The 6190-nt window shown below is 40.9% G+C and overlaps 1 pseudogene across 1 annotated transcript; it reads left to right on the forward strand.

Moving 5' to 3' along the window:
• The first annotated feature begins 1677 nt into the window (after positions 1–1677).
• Positions 1678–2806, forward strand: LOC105532451 (annotated as a pseudogene). Its single transcript, XR_001004980.1, has one exon. The product of XR_001004980.1 is annotated as a glutathione S-transferase Mu 2 pseudogene (transcript).
• The last annotated feature ends 3384 nt before the right edge of the window (positions 2807–6190 follow it).

Raw genomic sequence — 6190 nt, forward strand, 5'->3', positions numbered from 1 at the left:
GAGGTGGCGGGCGCCTGTACTCCCAGCTACTCGGGAGGCTGAGGCAGGAGAATGGCGTGAACCCGGGAGGCGGGGCTTGCAGTGAGCTGAGATCCGGCCACTGCACTCCAGCCTGGGCAACAGAGCCAGACTCCATCTCAAAAAAAAAAAAAAAGAAAGAATGGAAAATCTGAGTATACTTATAACAACCAACCAGGCTGAATTAATAATAAAAGAAAAGTCTCAGCTTCACTGGTGAATTATACCAAGCATTTAAAAAAGAAATAATACCACTATGGTGTTATTCTGTGATAGTATTATAGCATGCAATTCCTCAAAATTAAAAATAGAATTACCATATAATCTGGAAAATCTACTTCTGGATATATATCCAAAAGAATGGAAAGCATGGTCTCAAAGATATATTATATTTCTTGTTCATAGCAACAATATTCAGAATAGTCAAAAGATAGAAGCAGCCGAAGTGTTCATTGAAAGATGAATGGATATACAAAATGTGATGTATACCTACAATGGAATATTACTCAGCCTTAAAAAGGAGGAAAATTCTGATGCATGGTATAACATGAATGATCCTGAGGGCATTATGCTAATGTGAAATAAACCAATCACACAAAGAAAAATACTCTATAATTCCACTTATACGAGGTACATAAGAGCAGTCAGAATCATAGGAACAAAGCCAGGTATGCATCTAAAGTCTCAGGTACTTGGGAGGCTAAGACAGAAGGACTGCTTGAGCCCATGAGTTTGAAGCTGTAGTGCACTATGATTGTGCCTGAGAATAACCACTGCACTCTTGATTGGGCAACATAGTGAGATGCTGTCTCAAAATTTTTTTTTAAACTATAGAAACAGAAAATAGAACAGTGGTTACTGGGAGCTGGGAGAAGGGGAAATGGGAGGTTGTTTAATAGGTATGGAGTTTCCATTTTGCAAGATAAAAAAGTTCTGGGCCAGGTGCAGTGGCTCACACTTGTAATCCCAGCACTTTGGGAGGCCAAGGCAGGTGAATCACCTGAGGTCAGGAGTTCAAGACCAGCGTGACCAACATGGTGAAACCCCATCTCTACTAAAAATACAAAATTAGCCAGGTGTGGTGGAGCATGCCTGTAATCCCAGCTGCTCGGGAGGCTGAGGCAGAAGAATTGCTGGGACCCGGGAGGCGGAGACTGCGGTGAGCCGAGATCACGCCATTGCACTCCAGCCTGGGTGACAAGAGTTAGACTCCGCCTCAAAAAAAAAAAAATTCTAGAAGCTGGTTGCAACAACAATGTGAATATACTTATCACTACTAAATTGTAAACTTAAAAATGGTTAAGATAGAAATTTTCATATTAGTGTATTTTACCACAATTTTTAAAAGATAAATAAATGATATAAATTCTTCACAAACTCTTCCAAAATATAGAAGAGAAGGGAACATTTCCCAACTCATTCTATGAAACTGGTATTGCCCTGATACCCAAACCAAAGACACCACAAGAAAGCTATGGACTAATATCTCTTACCAATAAGATGCAAAATCCTCAAAAAAATTAGCAAGTAGAATTTGGCAATATGTAAAATGGATTATACACCATGATCAAGTGGAATTTATCCCAGGAATGCAAGATTGTTTTAACATCCAAAAGTCAATTGATGTAACATACCACATCAATAGAGTAAATGGGCCTGTCTGCAGAATCCGCACCGACCAGCACCAGGCCCATGACACAGGGGTACTGGGACATCTGAGGGCTGACCCACACCATCTGCCTGCTCCAGCAATACACAGACTCAAGCTATGAGGAAAAGAAGTACACGATGGGGGGGTGCTCCTGACTATGACAGAAGCCAGTGGTTGAATGAAAAATTTGAGTTAGGCCTGGACTTTCCCAATCTGCCCTACTTGACTGATGGGGCTCACAAGATAACCCAGAGCAAGGCCATCCTGGGCTGCATTGCCTACAAGCACAACCTGTGTGGGGAGACAGAAAGGGAGAAGATTTGGGAAGACAGTTTGGAGAACCAGCTTATGGACAACCAAATGCAGCTGGCCAGACTCTGCTACAACGCAGATTTTGAGAAACTGAAGCCAGGATACCTGGAGGCACTCCCTGCAATGCTGAAATTCTACTTACAGTTTCTGGGGAAGCAGCCATGGTTTCTTGGGGACAAGATCGCCCTTGTGGATTTCATTGCTTATGATGTCCTTGAGAGAAACCAAGTATTTGAGCCCAAGTGCTTGGATGCTTTCCCAAACCTGAAGGACTTCATCTCCCAATTTGAGGGCTTGGAGATCTCTGCCTACACGAAATCCAGCCGCTTCCTCCCAAGACCTGTGTTCACAAAGATGGCTGTCTGGGGCAACAAGTAGTGCCTTGAAGGCCAGGAGGTGGCAGTGAGCTGCCCATACTCAACCTGCTGCCCAGACTGTGTAGAGCAGCTGGACTCCACACCCCAGCCCCTGCCTTCTTGTTCTTTTCTCCTGTTTATTCCCTTCTTTACCCCCAAGACTTTATTGGCCCTCTTCACTTCCCCTAAACCCCTGTCCCATCCAAGCCCTTTAAAGCCTCAGCTACCCATTTTCCTTTATGAACGTCTCCCTCCCAACATTACCCTTCCCTGCACTAAAGCCAGCCTGACCTTCCCTCCTGTTAGTGGTTGTGTCTGCTTTGAGGGGCCTCACTGGCCCCTCGCCTGTGGAGCTAGCTCAGCCCTGACGTCCCAGGGCTGCATGAAAGAGCAGCATTGACTGGTTTACAGGCCCTTCTCCTGCAGCATGGCCCCTGCCTTAAGCCTACCTGATCCAAGTAAAACCTAAAACACACAGACACACAGACACACACACACACACACACACACACACACACACACACACACAGAATAAATGTCAAAATCCACAGGATCATTTCAATAGATGCAGAAAAAGCACTTGACAAAATTTAACACCCTTTCATGATGAAAAAAACACTCAACAAAATAGGAATAGATGAGAATTTCTTCAACTTAATATAGGGCTTCTACAAAAAAACCCACAGGTAAGAGCATATTTAATGGTAAAAGAACTGATTCTTTTTCAGATGAAGCATCAAGACGAAATGAAGAACAGAACAAAGACGTCTGCTCTCCCGGCTTCTATTCAACATTGTGAAGGAGGTTCTAGCCAAGGCAATTAGGCAAGAATAAGAAATAAAAGGCACCCAGCTTGGAAAGGAAGAAATAGAAGTATCCTATTAGTTGATGATGTGATTTCACATATAGAAAATTCTAATGAATCCACTAAAAAACTGTTTGAACTAACAAACAAGTTCAGCATGGTTGCAGAATACAAGATTAATATACAAACAGAAATTGTATTTCTTTATAGTTGCAATAAGCAAACAGGTAATGAAATAAAGAAAATTCTGTTTATAATAGCATCAAAAAGAAAAACTACACAGAAATAACTTTAACAAAAGAAGTACAAAACTTGTACACTGAAACCTACAAAACATCATTGAAAGAAATTGAAGATTTTAATAAATGAAAAGATAATCTATGTTCATAGGACAGAACACTTAACATTGTTAAGATGGAAAAACTCTTCAAATTGAACTAAAATTCAATACAGTCCCTAACAAAAACCTTGGCTGATTTCTTTGCAAAAATTGGCAAGCTAATCCTAAAGCTCATATAGAAATTTAAGAAACTCAGAATGGTCAAAACAGGTTTTTAAAAAGAACAAAGCTGTAGAATTTACATTTCCCAATTCTAAAACTCACTACAAACCTATAGCAATCAAGACAGAGTGGTACTGGCATAAGGACAGACATATTGATCAACAGAACAGAATTGAAAGTCCAGAAATAAAGCCTCACATTTACTGTCAATCAATTTTTGACAAGAGCACACAACCATTGAATGAGGAAAGAATAGTCTTTTCAGAAGGCGGTGCCAAGACACTGGATATCCATATGCAAAGGATGAAGATGGACCCTGTGACTCACACCAGATACAAAAATGAATTCAAAATGGATCAAAGACTTAAATCTAAGAGTTAAAACTCTAAAACTCTTCAAAGAAAAGTCAGGAGTGAGTCTTTATGACCTTGGACTAGGCAATAGTTTCTTAGATATGACACCAAAAGCACAAGTAAAACAAAAGAAAAAATGTGTAAATTAGACTTTATTGAAACTAAAACTTTAGTCCTTCAAAGTACATCATCAAGAAAGTGAAAAGATTCCAATGCTCAACACCATTAATCATCTGATAAATGCAAACCAAAACCATATGAGATACCACTTTACATCCATTAAGAGAACTATAATAAAAATGGAAAATATACATAAGTGGACTTGTGTTATATGGGGAAAAAATGGAAAATAGCAAGCACTGGTGATGATGTGGAGAAACTGCAACCCTCGGCCGGGCGTGGTGGCTCATGCCTATAATCCCAGCACTTTGGGAGGCCGAGGCCTGAGAATCGCTAGAACCCGGAACAGTGAGCCAAGATCATGCCACTGTACTCCAGCCTGGACAACAGAGCAAGACTCCATCTCAAAAAATAAAATAAAATAAAATAAAGAAAAGAATTTGGCAATTAAAGAAGTGCTTTGTTGAGTTAGTATGCCACAAAGTTATATAGTACTAAAACTACGCCTGTACTCTTACCCAGCTTCTCCACAACTGAGGGAGATCATGGAAGGATGAAAGCAGTAGGTTTCTCATGGCAGGGAATAGGATTTTCTCCTTCCATTTTTCCTTCTCCCTCTTGTTAAATAAAATTCCCCTGGTTGCAACTCCCTAGTGAGAGGATTGATGACAATTGAGTTATTTTGGAGGATCCATCTTTAGGCAGATTCTGGTTGTATCACTGAAGCTGTGACTGGGATGTCATATATGAGAAGATATATAGAATGAATCTATAGGTACTGGAGGCTAAGTCTAAAGTATGCCTTGATTTGGCTTCCTAACCTAAAGAGGTTTTAAATGTCCATTCTGAGAGTTCTTACCAAAAGTTCCAGCAAAGCTTTGCAGCAGTAAATGCTATAGAAAAAGAGAAAAAAGTTCCCACAGGCTGGGTACAGTGGCTCACTCCTGTAATCCCAGCACTTTGGGAGACCGAGGCAGGAGGATCACCTGAGGTTGAGGGTTCAATACCAGCCTGACCAACATGGACAAACCCCATCTCTACTAAAAATACAAAATTAGCCGGGTGTGGTGGTGCATGCCTGTAATCCTAGCTACTCAGGAGACTGAGGCAGGAGAATCACTTGAACCTGGGAGGCAGAGGTTGCAGTGAACTGAGATTGCACCATTGCAATCCAGCCTGAGCAACAAAAGTGAAACTCTGTCTCAAAACAAACAAACAAACAAACAAAAAACAGTTCCAGCAAAGCAAACTTAAAAACAGTCTATGCGGTCAATCACTATTCTTGCTGCTCTTACGTAAATAACAAGGCCAACTTTGATGAGACTACCCTTATTTTGTAAACCCATTTGTCTTATTCTGATTCTTTTTGGTCGAAATGGGAGGAGTAACTGTAGAGAGAAAAACTGTTTCTGAAGAAAAGCTATAGTACACCTGCTATTAGGTTGTAGCTCTGCTCATCATTTTCAAGTTTTTCTTATCTTCCTGTAGACTGGACTAGATTCTAGAATTCTCTTTTCCTCCAATATCTGGCTACAACTCTCCAACTAAGAAGAACGGCTCTGTTCCCAAAGCCCTCTAAGCTGAAACCAGACAACTCGATGTAAATTTCAAGGGACGAGTGTCATTCCTGATGTGCGGGCCACACAGAGTTCACCAAAATGCCTGATACCATAACCAGAGACATTCAAACCGCAAACCAGGGAAAGAAGTTGACAACTTCATGCTGTAAACAGCTTTCCCCAAGGTGTCAGCACAAGACTGCCTATCATAAGACTCTTGCCCCTCTGAACTTGTTTTTTTTTTCCTTTTTTGCCCATCTTTTTCGCTTGGCACAGTCAGCAGCTCCTGCAGGCAATCTGATGAACTGTCATGTGAAATCCAAATCTTTACAGAACCTAAGAGCTTCTTTAATCCATCTAGTGGGTAAGTTTAGCAACATCTCTAAGGTACGTAACTGTTGTTCAAATTGTACTAGCGGTCCCTTTTATAAAGTTACACTTCTAGATCCACTTGTTCTCACTCCCTGCTTTAGTATAACCCAGTCATAGGATGCCAGATTTCCTATAGCTGTAT

The sequence above is a fragment of the Mandrillus leucophaeus genome, unplaced genomic scaffold (genome assembly GCF_000951045.1).
Source record: "Mandrillus leucophaeus isolate KB7577 unplaced genomic scaffold, Mleu.le_1.0 Scaffold96, whole genome shotgun sequence".
In the NCBI taxonomy this organism is placed as follows: Eukaryota; Metazoa; Chordata; class Mammalia; order Primates; family Cercopithecidae; genus Mandrillus; species Mandrillus leucophaeus.